The sequence below is a fragment of the Schistocerca nitens genome, chromosome 2, assembly GCF_023898315.1.
Source record: "Schistocerca nitens isolate TAMUIC-IGC-003100 chromosome 2, iqSchNite1.1, whole genome shotgun sequence".
NCBI lineage: Eukaryota > Metazoa > Arthropoda > Insecta > Orthoptera > Acrididae > Schistocerca > Schistocerca nitens.
In genome coordinates this window covers 827,494,436-827,512,704 of record NC_064615.1, presented here as the reverse complement: position 1 = coordinate 827,512,704, position 18,269 = coordinate 827,494,436, and the positions used below count along the sequence as shown (strand labels likewise).

General features: G+C 43.7%; 1 protein-coding gene across 1 annotated transcript in view; it reads left to right on the top strand.

Annotated features, from left to right (window-relative positions):
• Window positions 1-18,269, top strand: part of LOC126235364 (uncharacterized) — a gene marked incomplete at its 3' end in the record, with an annotated part of 1,261,863 nt that overhangs the window by 534,743 nt on the left and 708,851 nt on the right. The window lies entirely within an intron of this gene.

Here is an 18,269-nt window from a genome sequence, read left to right as displayed (position 1 = left end):
TTTGAAGAATACCCATGTGAAGAAATAGCGCTCTATTTGCGTAAAAAATTGTTTTCTAGCGCTATTGGTATGCTATTATTTCACATCAGAAATTTTGTTATTCCATTCACACCGCCACCTACCAGTGCAATCGGACTTTTTTCCTGACACCTATACTTGCTTCACACAGTCAAAGAAAAAGACTGAACGCGACGAAAGCTCAAAAATTAAAAGACTTCTTCACACAGTGAAAGTAAAATCATGTTCTACTACAATTTCAAAAGAACAGTTTCAAATATTTACCGAAGTTGCGAAAAAATACAGGGTGGTCCATTGATAGTGAGCGGGCCAAATATCTCACGAAATACGCATCAAACGAAAAAACTACAAAGAACGAAACTCGTCTAGCTTGAAGGTGGAAACCAGATGGCGCTATGGTTGGCCCGCTAGATGGCGCTGCCATAGGTCAAGCGGATATCAACTGCGTTTTTTTTTTTTAAATAGGAACCCCAGATTTTATTATATATTCGTATAGTACGTAAATAAATATGGATGTTTTAGTTGGACCACTTTTTTCGCCTTGTGATAGATGGCGCTGTAATAGTCACAAACGTATAAGTACGTGGTATCACGTAACATTGCGCCAGTGCGGACGGTATTTGCGTCGTGATACATTACCCTTGTTGAAATGGACCGTTTACCAATTGCGGAAAAGGTCGATATCGAGTTGACGTATGGCTATTGTGATCAAAATCCCCAACGGGCGTGTGCTATGTATGCTGCTTGGTATCCTGGACAACATCATCCAAGTGTCCGGACCGTTCGCCGGATAGTTACTTTATTTAAGGAAACAGGAAGTGTTCAGCCACATGTGAAACGTCAACCACGACCTGCAACAAATGATGATGCCCAAGTAGGTGTTTTAGTTGCTGTCGCGGCTAATCCGCACATCAGTAGCAGACAAATTGCGCGAGAATCGGGAATCTCAAAAACGTCGGTGTTGAGAATGCTACATCAACATCGATTGTATCCGTACCATATTTCTATGCACCAGGAATTGCATGGCGACGACTTTGAACGTCGTGTACAGTTCTGCCACTTGGCACAACAGAAATTACTGGACCTTGACAGATTTTTTGCGCGCGTTCTATTTAGTGACGAAGCGTCATTCACCAACAGCGGTAACGTAAACCGGCATAATATGCACTATTGGGCAACGGAAAATCCACGATGGCTGCGACAAGTGGAACATCAGCGGCCTTGGCGGGTTCATGTATGGTGCGGCATTATCGGAGGAAGGATAATTGGTCTCCATTTTATCGATGGCAAACTAAATGGTGCAATGAATGCTGATTTCCTACGTAATGTTCTACCGATGTTACTACAAGATGTTTCACTTCATGGCAGAATGGCGGTGTACTTCCAACATGATGGTTGTCCGGCACATAATTCGCGTGCGGTTGAAGCGGTTATGAATAGCATATTTCATGACGGGTGGATTGGTCGTCGAAGCACCATACCATGACCCGCTCGTTCACCGAATCTGACGTCCCCGGATTTCTTACTGTGGGGAAAGTTGAAGGATATTTGCTATCGTGATCCACCGACAATGCCTGACAACATGCGTCAGCGCATTGTCGATGCATGTGCGAACATTACGGAAGGCGAACTAGTCGCTGTTGAGAGGAATGTCGTTACACGTATTGCCAAATGCATTGAGGTTGACGGACATCATTTTGAGCATTTATTGCATTAATGTGGTATTTACAGGTAATCGCGGTGTACGAGCATGCGTTCTCAGAAATGATAAGTTTACAAAGGTACATGTATCACATTGTAACAACCGAAATAAAATGTTCAAACGTACCTACGTTCTGTATTTTAATTTAAAAACCTACCTGTTACCAACTGTTCCTCTACAATTGTGACTATTACAGCGCCATCTATCACAAAGCGAAAAAAGTTGTCAAACAAAAACATTCGTAATTCTTTACGTACCATACGAATATGTAATAAAAATGGGAGTTCCTATTTAAAGAAAAGCAGTTGATATCCGTATGACCTATGGCAACGCCATCTGGCGGGCCAACCATAGCGCCATCTGGTCTCCTCCGTCAAGCTAGAAAAATGTCGTTGTTTTGTTTGACGCTTATTTCGTGAGATATTTGGCCCAGTCACGATCAATGGACCACCCTGTATAATATAAAATAAAAATACCGGTACTCGATATGGCCACTGTGATAACGATACATCGATTTACCTGTGTATAAATGTCACTGATATAAGTCGATATTTTCCGAAGAAATCCAATACATCGATATTTTATCAATAGCCCTAGCTCCAATCACCAGACATTAATAGGAAGGAGCTATTAAAATTTCTACGGTTATGTCTCCACGAGCGCACTATGTTAATAATGGTATGGTAAGTAACCTACACCCGGAAGGTTTGGAATTGCTTTTTTGAGTATTATTGAAATGGTGGGAGGGGGAGAAGCTATGGAGGAATGGACTACACAAATTATTGTACGTACATTGAAACCTTTTGCATCCAGACCGATTGCCTTGTACTCTTTGGTGCGGAAAATTCTTGAAAGACGTAGGAAAAACAGTTTTGAACTGTAGCTGGAAACTACTGAATTACTGCCTCGGACCCATCTTGGCTCTATTGAAGGTCAAGGAATGGGGGACATACAATACTTCGTTCATTGACCTTCTCTCACCTTTCCCAGAAAAGACGTTCCTAGTATCATTAAATGGACATCGACTTATGAAAAGTCGAAGTCTCCATCCAGTTAGAAAAACTGAAGCGAACTGGTCAGTCAGTTGGATATATGGTATTAGTACCTTTCTCTCGAAAAGAGCTACGTATATAAGATATCAGAACCAATATATAGAAATTTTTGTGCTATCTGTAGTCTTATTCCAGGGAGCGATCCTTAGCCCATTCTTATACATTATGTCAAAGAAACTGTCCGTCCCAACGCTAAATACTGCAGTATGCTGCAATGTATGCTTATACTCAACTGGTTGCGCAAAGGATTTCGCAATCGGACTTCTGATAGAGGCGGTAATAGAGGTAAACGACTGGTCGCACCTAAATTGTCGCCCGCATCTCGTGGTCGTGCGGTAGCGTTCTCGCTTCCCACGCCGGGGTTCCCGGGTTCGATTCCCGGCGGGGTCAGGGATTTTCTCTGCCTCGTGATGGCTGGATGTTGTGTGCTGTCCTTAGGTTAGTTAGGTTTAAGTAGTTCTAAGTTCTAGGGGACTTATGACCACAGCAGTTGAGTCCCATAGTGCTCAGAGCCATTTGAACCATTTGAACCTAAATTGTCTTGAAATCATTTCTGAGAAGTCTTCGGTTATTATTTTTCCAAGACGACGTGTGTCCACTAGCGACGTTCACGCAATAAAATATTCATTTCACGTTAAATGGCAATGTGTTTATTGGGAATGTGGTCCCATTATAGGCTCAGTTGGCTTTCTCAGATGAAGAACACTATTAAATTTTATGTCCCTGTCATGAATATCATCAAATCGTTAATCAGAGTTCGGTGATGCGCGAATCCCCACATTTTATTGACTGTATACCAGGCATTAATTGGGACACGGATATGGTATAGATGTATTGTGTACGGTAATGTTAGCGTAAAATACATCTGTAAATTACTTTACAATGTACCTGTATCCGGAATTGTCGTGGGATGATGATATCAACTCTGACAAAAGAGCTGCCGGCCGCGGTGGCCGTGCGGTTCTGGCGCTGCAGTCCGGAACCGCGGGACTGCTACGGTCGCAGGTTCGAATCCTGCCTCGGGCATGGGTGTGTGTGATGTCCTTAGGTTAGTTAGGTTTAAGTAGTTCTAAGTTCTAGGGGACTTATGACCTAAGATGTTGAGTCCCATAGTGCTCAGAGCCATTTGAACCATTTGAACAAAAGAGCTGTTGGTAGAGGCTGGAAATTCCTCTAATGTTAGGTTCCAACGGCCTGCCAGCAAGTATATACTGCAAAGGGCTGCAATAATGTTTCATTCAGTCATTAATAAATGTGAATTGCTACACACTCTCCTAGATAACAGAAAATTTTATCGATCTCCACTTTATACACTGCTGGCCACCGTAAATGCAACACCCTGAAGGAAGCATCCGAATCAAGTGAAATTTACACCATGGGTTTGCAGCGATGAGATATGCAACTGATTAGAATTTCAGCGCAGGCGCACATCACGTGCGCCTGGGGCGCCACCTCGTAGCGCCATTTAATGCTTGGCGATTTCGACGAGTGTACGTTCGGCACGTGTGTTTACCTTGTGGTTGTTTCACAAGACGATCAGTTATGACTCGTAGACAACAGCGAACATCGTTTGATCAAGTATCCGAGTTCGACAGAGGAAGGATAGTGGCTTACCGAGATTGTGGATTATCATACAGAGAAATCGCTAGTCGTGTTGGACGAAACCAAACAACTGTAATGCGGATATGTGACCGTTGGATGCAGGAGGGTACGACGGACCGACGTGGTCGATCGCATTCACCTCGGTGCACCACTGCACGTGCTGATAGGCAAATTGTTCGACTGGCAGTGACGGATCGCTCAGTGACATCCCGAACCATAGCACAGCACATTGCGTCTGTAACGCATCATCCAGTGTCTGCGCGTACCATTCGACGCCGTTTACAGCAGAGTGGTCTGTCCGCAAGACGTCCATTGCTTCGTCTACCATTGACGCAGAACCACAGACGTCTCCGTCGCCATTGGTGTGATGACAGACGGATGTGGACGGCAGAATGGAATGACGTTGTCTTTACTGACGAGGCACGCTTCTGTCTGCAGCACCACGATGGTCGGATTCGAGTGTGGAGACACCGTGGAGAGAGGATGCTGGACAGCTGCATTATGCACCGCCACACAGGTCTTGCACCGGGTATTATGGTATGGGGCGGTATTGGATATTACTCTCGCACGCCTCTAGTACGCATTGCCGGTACTTTAAATAGCCGGCGCTACGTATCCGAGGTGCTGGAGCCAGTTGTCCTTCCTTACCTTCAGGGCTCGGCCACAGCCATATTTCAACAGGATAATGCGCGACCACACGTGGCACGCATTTTCCAAAGGTTCTTCGTCAATAATCAGATTGAAGTGCTTCCCTGGCCGGCTCGCTCTCTGAATCTTTCGCCGATAGAAAACATGTGGTCCATGGTTGCTCAACGAGTGACCCAGATTACATCCCCAGCTGCCACACCAGATGATCTTTGGCAACGTGTGGAAGCTGCTTGGGCTGCTGTACCCCAGGAACACATCCAACGTCTCTTTGACTCAATGCCGAGACGTGTGGCAGCGGTGATCTCCAACAATGGCGGCTACTCTGGCTACTGATTCTGGCAGGAACCACATGTCACAGGCGTCTGTAAACGTAATCATTTGATACTTGGTCAACATGTTATCTACAAAATAAATTTTGTTGTGCTACCTCTTGTCTTTCTTGGTGTTGCATTTACGGTGGCCAGCAGTGTATATATATATGACTCTATCCAGAAGTATCATATCAACGAGGTGACTTCTTGTGTACGTACGGCCTTTTCAACTTTGCACGTCTTCAGCTAGAGTGTTTTAATTGGACTGTAGCGTACACACTGGTAGCAACTTGAGTTTCATAGGTGAAAAATGAAGGTCTCCATATACTCACAGATGGTTCAAGCACCGCGTCAGGAGGTAACGCTAGGTTTGCTTTCTTGTGTGAAGGCCGTTACGAACAATATAAACTTCCATGACGGCTCTTTCTACACAGCGGAAGCATTGACAGTCATGAAAGCCATCAAATACTCTATAACTCAGAACGACGAAAGGATTTTCATTTCTGATTAGAAAAGCATTTTCAGTGCCACAAAGAATAAGAACGGGGTCAAACACAGCAGTAAACTTGTTATCGACGTACCCAACGAAGTAATTGAATGCTCTCGAAGAAGTAAATGTGTTGATATGCTTTGTATAAAAGCTCACACAGGCATTTTGTACAACGAAACCGAAGATCACTTGACCAAGGAAGGTAATACATCCGGAGCTTATCTTGATATCTAGTTAACTTTCACCGACATTTTACTTGAAGTAAAAATGTAAATCAGATTCCAGTAAGAAGGGGATTGGGAAATATGGGCAAAAAATATGGTTGGGTTGAACGCCACATACCTCGCTTTCCTTAGTTTCATAGCTTTCCAGTACAACGCAGAGCTGTCTCTACATCACTCAGGTGAGATTCAGTCCGAATCTTCCCTTCACACCTCTATCACGTGCAACTAAAAAATTCGAACACTTGTGGTTGCAATAATTCAGACGCTTGGAGATATCGATAATTTAATCGTCTGGTTTGTTCGTAGTTCCAGCAGCACCAAGAACAACTGGGGCGTGCTCTGGAACAACGACTTAACTGAAATCCGTTTCAGTGGGTAATACCTACACATTGCTCTACCACGTCATACATTCTGAAGCCACAATATTTCGTTTCAATTTGGCCGAAATTTTCTCCCAGCGAAAGTGTTTGGAATGAATAAAAGAACAGTTTAAAACGTTATATATTCTGTATCTCGATCTCAATATGTTTCGGTTTAGTCGTTGTGCCAGAAAACGCCTCAGTTATTTCCTGCCCATTTTATGGAGCATTGTGGGGTAGGTTCCCCAGCCGTACCATTGATTTGCAATTACACAAACGTATCAGTTGCACATTCATTTTTCTTTTAACAGCTACGATAGGTTTCTGACTGTGTATTTTCACGGCTCTAGACATATAGCCACTGGAAAATGGCCTTGGAGGCCGAAAACTGTCGTGGTAATCAAAAGAAAAATACAAATGCAAACGGTGCGTTTATCTGATTGCATGAAGAACAGTTCTTCGCAGAATTTACAAAGCTCATGGTACCACTCCCTTACAATCATTACTAGTCTTTTACTACGGATAATAAGGCAGTTCTTAGATTTCTGATAAGATTATTTTACTTTAGCTGACAATTTTTAATTTGACCACAGACCTGTAGAGAAGCTGCTGTCATCATGTGTAGTAATTAATGTAACTGTTTCTGTCTCAAAGAGTAGTAGCTACCAGTAACTATGAAAACATTTTTTGTATGGTAAACTGTAATTATTACTTCTTTATTTAGAAATTAAGAAATTAAGAAGCTTCTTTTTTCATTTTTTGCTAATACTGAAGAAATCTTGCTCAGTTTTTAAGTAATATTTAAAATTTATATTTTTTAAATGTGTATTTTTCCGTAATTGTTGATGGTGAATAGAGTAACTGTTGAACGCTAGGAACAGTGTACATGTTGATAGATAAAATAGTGTATCCATGAATAAATTCAGATAAATAAATGAACGAAATCCCGATCTGGCTATCCTCATTCAGGCTTTAGTGTGCGTCCTTTCTCATAACTTACTTAAAGCGACCTTGTCTGAGGTTTTTTGCGTACTAATACAGTAGAGAGTTTCCTCTTTAAAATGACGTACCCGCATTGTATATTGCTTAGTTCCAATTGTTTTTAGTTTATTTCCTAAAAGTGCACTGTCCCAAGTTCGTCTCATAATGTTCTCTGAAAAAATGTCCTTCAAACTTTTCAATAATTTCACAGATAATATATCTGTGTAACATGTTCCCACAGTTAGCTAACATGGTACTTGATGCTATTGTTTCCGGTAAGATGGCGAGTATCAATAATAGCTTAATATCTTTGTTTTTTGAGTTGTGAACTGCATTGTTAGTTCGGTTCAAACATGATGCGAATCACTGGGATTTTACAAAGAAGAAAATTCCAAGAGTTTGTTACGCCACAGTCACGAAACAAAGTGTTCCAATCGGTAGACAAAACAACATCGCCGAAACAGACGAATCGTATATACTAATAGGTACTAGGAAATAACAGAGAGGACGGCCGTTGAGAAAAGAAGTTGAACGTGTTTGGGTATTTGGCAGCATTGAAAGGGTATCTCGCAAATGCATTCTAGTTCGAGTTAATTCAATGGGGAAGAAAACTTTAGTTTCTCTGATAAAGCACGTCATATTGGCAAGCACGAAAATGATAACAGAGAGCGTTATGTCATGCAACACCTGAAAAAGTGAAGGATGTCAACACGAATTTGTGAATCTTTCTGTTGACGTTGTGTCACCGGCCGATCCATCTGTTCACACACAGTCAAAACGTCGATAAAAAGAGAGGGGCGTCCAGGAGACAGGGACGAACTCTACATCTTCCAATAACTACATTTCCACAACTTGGCGTTACGTGGAAAAATTGGCCCTCCTGATACTCTCCCGATATTTCTGAGTGACATAGGAAGAGTGTGCCCGGGTTATGGGAAAAATACACCACTCCGAACAGAGCATGAAGAACACGTGGCTGAGGCGAAATGTAAATAAATCTACTACTTTCATTTGTAATTAATTGTAATTTAGTAAACGTTCTTTTTTTGTCGTTGCTCTAGTGAACGTTGTAAACGGTATCCGCAACTAGCGCCGCTCACGTGGTCGACATCCATTCCACATACACTGAAGAGCCAAAGAAACTGGTACGCCTGCCTAATATCGTGAAAGGCCCCCGCGAGCAAGCAGACGTGGCATGGACTCGACTAATGTCTGAAGTAGTGCTGGAGGGAATTGCACCAAGAATCCTGCAGAGCTGTCCATAAATCCGTATGAGGGGGTAGAGATCTCTTCCGAACAGTACGTGGCAAAGCATCCCAGATATGCTCAATAATGTTCATGTCTCGGGAGTTTAGTGGCCAACGGAAGTGTCTAAAATTAGGAGAGTGTTCCTAGAGCCACTCTGCAGTAATTCTGAGCGTGTGGGATGTGGCATTGTTCTTCCGGAATTGCCCGTCGGAATGCACAATGGACATGAATGGATGCAGGTTATCAGACAGGATACTTACGTACGTGTCACCTGTCAGAGTCATATCTAGAAGTATCAGGGGTCCCACATTACTTCAACTGGACACGGCCCACACTATTACAGAGTCCCCCTCCAGCTTGAACAGTCCGCTGCTGACCTGCAGGGTCCATGGAGGTTGTCTCCTTACCCGTACACGCCCATCCGTTCGACACAGTTTGAAACAAGACTCTTTCGACCAGACAACATGTTTCCAGTTATCAGCAGTCCAACGTCGTTGTTAACGGCCCCAGGCGAGGCATAAAGCTCTGTGTCGTGCAGTCATCAAGGGTACAAGAGTAGGCCTTCGGCTCCTAAAGCTCATATCGATAATGTTTAGTTTAATGGTTCGCACGCTGACTCTTCTTGATGACCCATCATTGAAATCTGCAGCATTTCTCTGAAGGTCTGTACTTCTGTCACGTTGGACGATTCTCTTCAGTCGTCGTTGGTCCAGTTCTTGTAGGATCTTTTTCCGGCCGCAACGATGTCGGAGATTTGATGTTTTACCGGATTCCTGATATTCACGGTACACTCGTGAAATGGTCGTACGGAAAAGTCTCCATTTCTTCGCTACCCCGAAGATGCTGTGTCCCATCACTTCTGCGCCGAATATAACACCACGTTAAAACTCGATGAAATCTTGATAACCTGCCATTGTAGCCGCAGTACCGATCTAACAACTGCGCCACGTACTTGTTGTCTTATATAGGCGTTGCCGACGGCAGCGCCGTATTGTGCCTGTTTACATATCTCTGTGTTTGAATACGCAAGACTATACCAGTTTCCTTGGCACCTGCCGGCTGGAGTGGCCGAGTGGTTCTAGGCGCTACAGTCTGGAACCGCTCGATCGTTGCGGTCGCAGGTTAGAATCCTGCCTCGGACATGGATGTGCGTGATGTCCTTAGGTTAGTTAGGTTTAAGTAGTTCTAATTTCTAGGGGACTGATGACCTCAGAAGTTAAGTCCCATAATGCTCAGAGCCCACGCGTTCGATAGGCAGTCATTCTTGGAAATTAACCACTTTTCTCTGGAGTAGCAACGTTGACGCAATGTACCGCACGTCCACTGCTTACCACTCCCTGCTCACAACTGACTTATAGAATGCACATTTATTGTTTAGAGTTGTTTGTTCAAGCCGCCACAATCGCTACCGCGCTGACGTCGCCTATACGCCAGGAATAAAATCAGTTTTTGAACTTTCCGGACGGACGCTGTATCGACTACTCTGTTACAATGAAACTACCTCAATAATTCAGTTTGTGTAAGATAAAATGCTTGCCAGTTCCTTTAGCAGTTTGACACTGGAAACGAGACGTACCAATTTATCGGCCAACCATTCGACCTACCAATTTCGTTGCAGCCTACACAAGTCCCAACCGCCTTTACTCTGCAGTTTGTGGCTCCTCCTCCTTTTTGTAGTCTTTGGTGGTTGCTTTCTTTTAGTTTATTAAGATGGCTGGAGATGATGTCTTCGATCTCTTAGGTCGTGTTCAGTTAATTTTAATTTAAACTGGGCCGGCCGGAGTGGCCGAAAGGTTCTAGGCGCTTCAGTCTGGAACCGCGCGACCGCTACGGTCGCAGTTTCGAATCCTGCCTCGGGCATGGATGTGTGTGATGTCCTTAGGTTAGTTAGGTTTAAGTGGTTCTAAGTTCTAGGGGACTGATGACCTCAGAAGTTAAGTCCCATAGTGCTCAGAGCTATTTGAACCGTTTTAATTTAAGCTGGGAGGACGAGTCACAAACTAAGTTAAAATCTCTTGAAACAGTAATAGCGGACGTAACGTAGCTTGACATCGTCGTAAATTGTTTATTCATAAGCCCTGTTAATTTGGTGAATAAACACTATTTGCTTTTAGTTAGAATTAATTTCAAGGACTGAGACTGGCGCCTTATACTCGTCGTAATTAAGTTTTCACTTCGGATTAGACGCTGGAAGTCAGAGAGTTTGCTGCAGTGTAGTCGGTGAAATTCTTCAAATAAATGACAGTCAGCCGTCGCTCTGTGCTGCGATCGGAAGTTAACGATTTCCTGAAAATTGTTTAACTGCTGTTGAATCGAGACTGACTTCAAAATTATAGTTAGTGCAGTCTAGTATTTTTAAACCAATCAGCCTCAATGTAAAATCGTAACACTTCAATAATTGCACATATGAAAATCCATTTCTATTTTATTCGTAACCCGTACGAAACGAAACTTTCACAAATAGCACTTTTCAACAACAACGAACAAAAATGTAACCGAGATTCTAACTGAGAGAGAACTAACAGAACAGAAGAAGATATCGCTACTGTCTAAGACATATACTACTAAAAACAAAACAATGAACAATGTAGTACCTACTTGTTATTCTGAAGCGTTAGCATCCTTGAAAAATCTAAATTATTTTATTATATTAATAAACTTACAAATTTCAAACAAAAATTGACATAATAACTCATCTAAATAAATCAAATTAAATAAAAATAAATATTTCAATTACTGCTGTCACAACTCCATTTAGACATTTATGACCTCTACGATGTCATGATCCATCTTAAAGCAACAGTTAAATCTCTACAATTCCCGTTATCTGCCATAACTTCTTCAACTGCTTTCTTCATTGCTGCTTGAGCAATACCTTCAGCAGAAGATCCCACCAATTCATTATAAAATCCAAACTTGGTTGGTGGTTTTGTCAAGTTCATAATTCCACGTAACATTGTCCTACAGCACTGCCCTTGCCAATGTAACGCAAGCCATACAATAGCCTAACTTTTATATCATACACCTTCTTTCCACTATTACCACTACGAAGAATACTGTTAGAATTAGAAAACGAAACTTCTCAGCACATTTGTTACACTTCAATAACAATTTACGTGACAAACCAATGTGTGAAGCTATTTTCAATTCCACTCCTCTTTCCTTGAAAACTTGGCATAATACGATATGTTTCAAAATATTATTGAGCAAGGAAATGTTAAATATTTCATTCACATCATTACTGTCACTTTCATAGTTATCAAATTTTTCTTTGCTGTCACAAAGTTTTGTGGTGTCACCGCCAGACACCACACTTGCTAGGTGGTAGCCTTTAAATCGGCCGCGGTCCGTTAGTATACGTCGGACCCGCGTGTCGCCACTATCAGTGATTGCAGACCGAGCGCCGCCACACGGCAGGTTTAGTCTAGAGAGACTCCCTAGCACTCGCCCCAGTTCTACAGCCGACTTTGCTAGCGATGGTTCACTCTACATACGCTCTCATTTGCAGAGACGACAGTTTAGCATAGCCTTCAGCTACGTCATTTGCTACGACCTAGCAAGGCGCCATATTCAGTTACTATGTCTTCTGAACAGATAATATTGTGAATCGTGTACCGTCAAGAGCGACGTTCATCATTAATGGATTAAAGTTAAGTATCAAACTAATTATGTCCACTTTCTGAATTCTAATTCCTTGTCATGTTCCAGACCTCACGTCAGTATAGTTCTTCCCTCTTCACGCCAGCCTGCGTGAGCTAAACCGCGTGCATTTCGGCCTCTACTCGTAACACGGTGTTCGTTCTTCTGCCAACACAACAAGTTTCTTGTTGGAAGAAGTTCTATCACATTCATTTTGAGTAGTCGGTGAAGCAGTCTGAGCAGCATCTCCCTTCGAAACAACAAAAGATTTTCTTCTTCCACTCATTGTGCCTTTTCTTAAACACTCGATTGCTGAAACGGGGCATATTGATATCCACAAACCAAATACGTAAAACTGGTACGTGCAAAATTCGTCAAATACGCAAAATTAAACAGCTAAACAACACAAAGCAAACCAAAATATGCACGGGTGTACTGCCGGTCTACAGTGTCCAATGGGCACAATATGTCATCTCAGACGCCGTCGCAATCTGTTCCACCGCGCGACCGCGGCGGAGGGTATTTAAATCGGCCGCCACCTCGACCGAAGCCAGTTCCCCCTGAGCAGCCATAGCGTACGGATCTCGTACCGGCACGTTCACAGAAGCTCAGTCCGTCAGTTCACCTGATGATGGCGACATGTATGATCGCCGAAATATTGTGCCCGTTGGACGCTGTAGACCGGCAGTACACCCGTGGATATTTTGATTATCAAATACGCCGGGAGAAACTCAAGAATCACAACACAAAGCAAATTCCACAAGTCAACACACACGGTATAGTGTTTATGTTTACCGATATGAACAGTCACTTGTCACAGAGATAAAGCCATAAAACTTTGGAAAACAAAAAGGTACCCTGCATGCAGCCAGCGAGCGGCGCCGTCAGAGGTGACACACCAAGTCGCTACGACCGTTTACGCGGCGCGTCAACTTTGCAGCGACAAAAAACACACTTAGAATTCACTTAGAAGGGTGAAACTTGATGTGTTTAATTCAGAAAAGCCCAATAATTTTATAATGAAAAACGTTAATTTTGTCATTTTCATCGTTCCGGCTCCCCTTACACTGAGTACGACACACACACACCCATGCGCCCGAGGGAGGGACTCATACCTCCGACGGGGGGAGCCGCGCGAACCGAGACAAGACGCCTAAGACCACGCGGCTACCTCGAGCGGCTACTATTCTACGAAAGAGTGGCTTCAAATTGCAAAGGACCAAACTTCATCGGGCGGTTGGCACGACATCGCTACACCAGGCACAATTTTTTGGGCGAAGTAGCGGTAAATGTCTGGTGAAGTGATAGGAATCGCCTGTCAGGTGGACCAAATCGACCGACGTCTCGACGAGAAAAGTTTATCGGTCGCTTGGTCAGTTTGTCTACATTTGTTTCATTTTTCGGTCGTTCGGTCGGTCGGTGAGTGTGTAGGGGCCTTTCGAGTCCACCAGGAGAGCACAACAGGTTTCTCGCCGGCAGAGGGCGGCAGGTAATCGGAATGAGGAGCGCGTGGCTAGTGCCAGCTACCCGCCAGGCAGCCAGCCGGGCGCCACTCGCCGCTTCGCGTCCAATTACGGCCGCGGCTTTGTGCGCACATTCCTGCTGGCGCCGCCGGGCGCTCACTGCATTATGCCCCCAAATTATCCGCCAGCCGCCTACAACACAGTAATTACGGTCAGCGCGTTTCCCCGGTGAGGCACTGTCTCGTCCGCCTTGTTGCTCCTCTGCGCCGTTTCTTGTTGCGCCCGCCTCTCGGCGGCTTTCTTGATCAATGTACTGTATAAATTTGTAGTGAACTGAGTTACTACACTTTCGGCAAGCCAGTTACCCTGACAAAGGTGGAAAGCGTTACTTCGGATGCACTATACCGCTATGGGTCACTTCTAGTGTGCGATTCCAATTTTCGGGTTTAAGCCACGGCTTCATGTGTGACGAGGTGAATATAAGTTGCGAAGGAGCATATTAGTAAATGTTACCTGTGTTTGTCTTACTAACTGACGAACTATACTGTTAATTCCGAATACGTCGCGATTTTCGAGAATATGGTTAGACAGGAAATTAAGAGTACAACTTAAATTGCTGTGATGAAACGAGTAGCAGTTCTCACAAATATTTGACTGGTTTTTTTTTCCAAGTCTATCACTATTTCTTTGGTGATTTATATTTCTGGCATCGCTCTGTGTACTTGAAGTATACACCTGAGCTCATCATCGTTTTCCAACTCCAGTTTCCCAGGTGTGGTGATACTTGAGCTATATTGCTCAGTTCAAGTTCTCAAATCCACGTTTCATCATTTTTCGTTAAAGTTAGCTACATTTTGCTCTAGCGCGGCTCCCCCGGTTGGAGGTTCGAGTCCTCCCTCGGGCATGGGTGTGTGTGTGTGTGTGTGTGTGTGTGTGTGTGTGTGTGTCGTCCTTAGCTGAGTTAGTTTAAGTTAGATTAAAAAGTGTGTAAGCTAAGGGGCCGATGACCTCAGCAAGTGGGTCCCATAGGAACTTACCACACATTTTTACATTTTGCTCCTGTCTCTGTTGCGTTTCCTGTATTTTACTATTATGTTGATTCTGAGTTTGCTAAGTTGTACGTTAGTTTCTCTCCCCCCAGAACCCCATTCTCTCTCAGTCGTACCGTTATTTTCGATTTTTACTATTAAGAATTCTCGTGATCTTCTAATTCGTGGCTGCATTTCGGCTCCGCGGAAACGTTTACGAGTATTTGCCGGTATTTTGAAACCTTGTGTGTGTTGCAACTTTGTGTCACTCGTCACAAGCCATAATTTATCCGACCTTCATGTATCAGCCTTTACGGAGATGTTTATCACATAACGGATATTAAATAATAAAACTTTCATTACACTCAGAACTGACGTCCATCAATCATCAACATCATTATGACGTGCGGCCCCCAATGACACGAATACATCCGTGTATTCGTCAAGGAATGGAAACTAATAACCTCCAAATACCATCTTCTCGAATTAACTGCCATACCTCAAACACATGCCATATCAGTTCTTCAAGACTGCGGGCTGCAGCTTGTTATGAAATTAGACAGCTTTACATCACATCCCAGACATTATCTATGTGTTACAAATCAGGGGAGCAGCTAGCCCAGTCAGCGACACATACATTCAAAGAGTTAGTAGCGTGAGCTGTAGCATTGGGTCTTGCAGTATCCTGCTGGAATATACTATTTGATATTCTGACCGTGAAGGGTGTGACAACAGGGTTTACCGTTATTGCTACAAAGTGATAAGTGCATTCATTTTCCCTTTAGCTTTTACCGTATCACCCCTGTTACATCCAAAATCCCAAAAATATAAAACCAGGCCATAATTCCAAGAGTTGGAGAGGTATGGATATCGAAAATCGCTGCTTCCTATGACCTTTCATTAGGTCGTCTACGTCTACGTGTACGAAGTTCTGTCACCGTTTAAACCTCCGATAAAGTGTCTTTGTTTTCGGAGCAGCTTTCTAACATGGCTGTCGGACCATGGTACGTCTGCCCCATCCATCACAATTTGTCTACGTACAAAGAGCCGTTATGGTTTGTTAAATACTCATGTATTCCGAAATCAGCTTCTTGTCGCACTTACCGGACAGTTATATCTTCCTTCATTTCTGTACATACACCACTACTAGTTGATGCTATAGAGGCAATTCCCTATTCTGAATTCAATGAGTCGAAAAGATCAGGCTTTTTTGTAACCATACTATCTAAGATGTTATCCTCATGAGTTGGTTCTCCGACTAACTACTCAAGACAATTTTCGCATAAAGGATTTAGAGCAATTTAGCACTCTAAACCATTTGTGTCTCTCAGCCTTTATCTGATAATTTGAAATCTCCCACAAATTCTATAACATGATATGGAAAATTAACGCAAAAGCTTCTCCACTTAAATGTTCAGCCATTACTGCTCCTGAGACAGGCTATCTATGGAGGTATCCGATTACATGTTTTAATCCCCTTTAACATTTATGACCATCCATATTATTTCGCGTTCGAATTCTGTATTACCTCTCTAGATACTACCGTGTTGAATGTGGTAACAAACACGCGTCCTTCAGCGGCGTGCAGCCTATCTTTGCTATACGCACTCCAGTCTAAATTTAGAGTTTCATTGTTATGAACATCTGGTTTCAGACAGCTTTTTATCTGTGTATGTAATTAATAGGGTTGATGTTCTTCCCACTCTGAAACCGGAACATGAATTATCAACCAGTGGAGTATCATTAAAAAAACATACATGTGCATGTCGTACGTACACTGTTAGCCTTATAGCCGCTTCCTGCGTGTAGTGTTGCCCCACCTATTGAGGGGGTCCTAGAATTCTCAACCCGATAGCGGAGTTAGAAAAATCGGCACCAAAGATCGTTAAAGAATGGTCGTGCATGTTGATATTGATCTGGTCACCTCGGACAGAAGCAGCATTCACAGCTGAAAACCATAGAACGCCAATAAATGTCCACTTGACTCTTGCTCTACCATGCAAGTCTCTATTGTCTGTGGTATGATGCCAAAAGTAAACGTCTAATGCGACTCGAGATCTCAACCCAGCTTCCACTGATCTGTTCCGGACTGTTCCTGGCGTCATCTAGCGGTGACCACTGCTGATTTCAGCTGTTGTAATCCACTCGTCTGAGCCAATCGAACAAACCTACGATCTTCTCATAGTTTAATCCTTTTGAAGCGACATGTACCTGCTTTTCTCCCCATACTATTGTCCTGAGTCCATACCGCCATCACTTGTTTTGAATCGTTTCCCTGTCACACCAATCGTTCTACCTCTCTCTAAGTCGGAATGAAGGCGATAAGCTGCTGTAAAGGATGAGCCAGACAGTAGGAGATTTTACTTTATTATATGAGCTTTCAAACGGTAACTTCATTTCTCCATTACGGCCAAGCCACGGCCGGCAGTGTTAGCTGCCTGTAAATTCTTTCGTCCCTCGGTCTAGTAACAGGAAGTCAGCACAGAGGAAGGGCACCTTGGACACGCGCCTCTCTCATGTGCTGACGAGGTAACGCTGCCCCAGGCGTCGCTTAGCAGGCAACGCTCTGGGAAGTGCCATGCCGCCCGAGCGGTTTGCTCGGTCCTGACCAGTCAGGGTGGAGGAAGCTGCGTGGTGCGTCGAATATACCCGGTCGCCCGTCGCCGGGCTCGCTCTCTCTTGTATTCTTGCTCACCCGCGAGTCGGATGCGCGCCCTGTAGCATTGCACATCTCCCGGTGCTGTGGCACTGTGGACTTAGTTTTGGCTGACCACTTTCGTTAGCTTCGCTAAACTCTACGCTCTGGCTCACCCTCACCTCCCTAGGCCTATGTAACCCCTTTCAACATGCTTTCGCCAGTAAATGGCCTTTACCTAAAAATTACCCTATTCATTCCGTAACGCCCACCGCCTGCCCATACGCCCATCCTGTACACTGCACTTGCCTGTTATACTCCGATCTCGACAAGAAAAAAATCAGTTAAGTTACACACCCTACAGTCAATACATACTCATTCCATTATTCATCTGTTAGAATGACTATTTTCTGTACTGAAAAAAAAATGGTTCAAATGGCTCTGAGCACTATGGGACTTAACATCTATGGTCATCAGTCCCCTAGAACTTAGAACTACTTAAACCTAACTAACCTAAGGACAGCACACAACACCCAGCCATCACGAGGCAGAGAAAATCCCTGACCCCGCCGGGAATCGAACCCGGGAACCCGGGCGTGGGAAGCGAGAACGCTACCGCACGACCACGAGATGCGGGCTCTGTACTGAAAATAAGCTCGCATAAGGATGACATTTTGATAACCTTATTTTACGTGCTTGAAAATTCTGGTTAAGGCGTTCATGTTGTAGCTCTTTCGGTTTCCTTCAGTGTATTAGGTATCAGCTTTCTAGAAGGAAGTGCGTAAACTTATGTACCACCTCTGTAAACCTGTGTAAATCCACTGACATTGGCGTAACGATAATAAATTACTCACACAAACCTTCCTCGT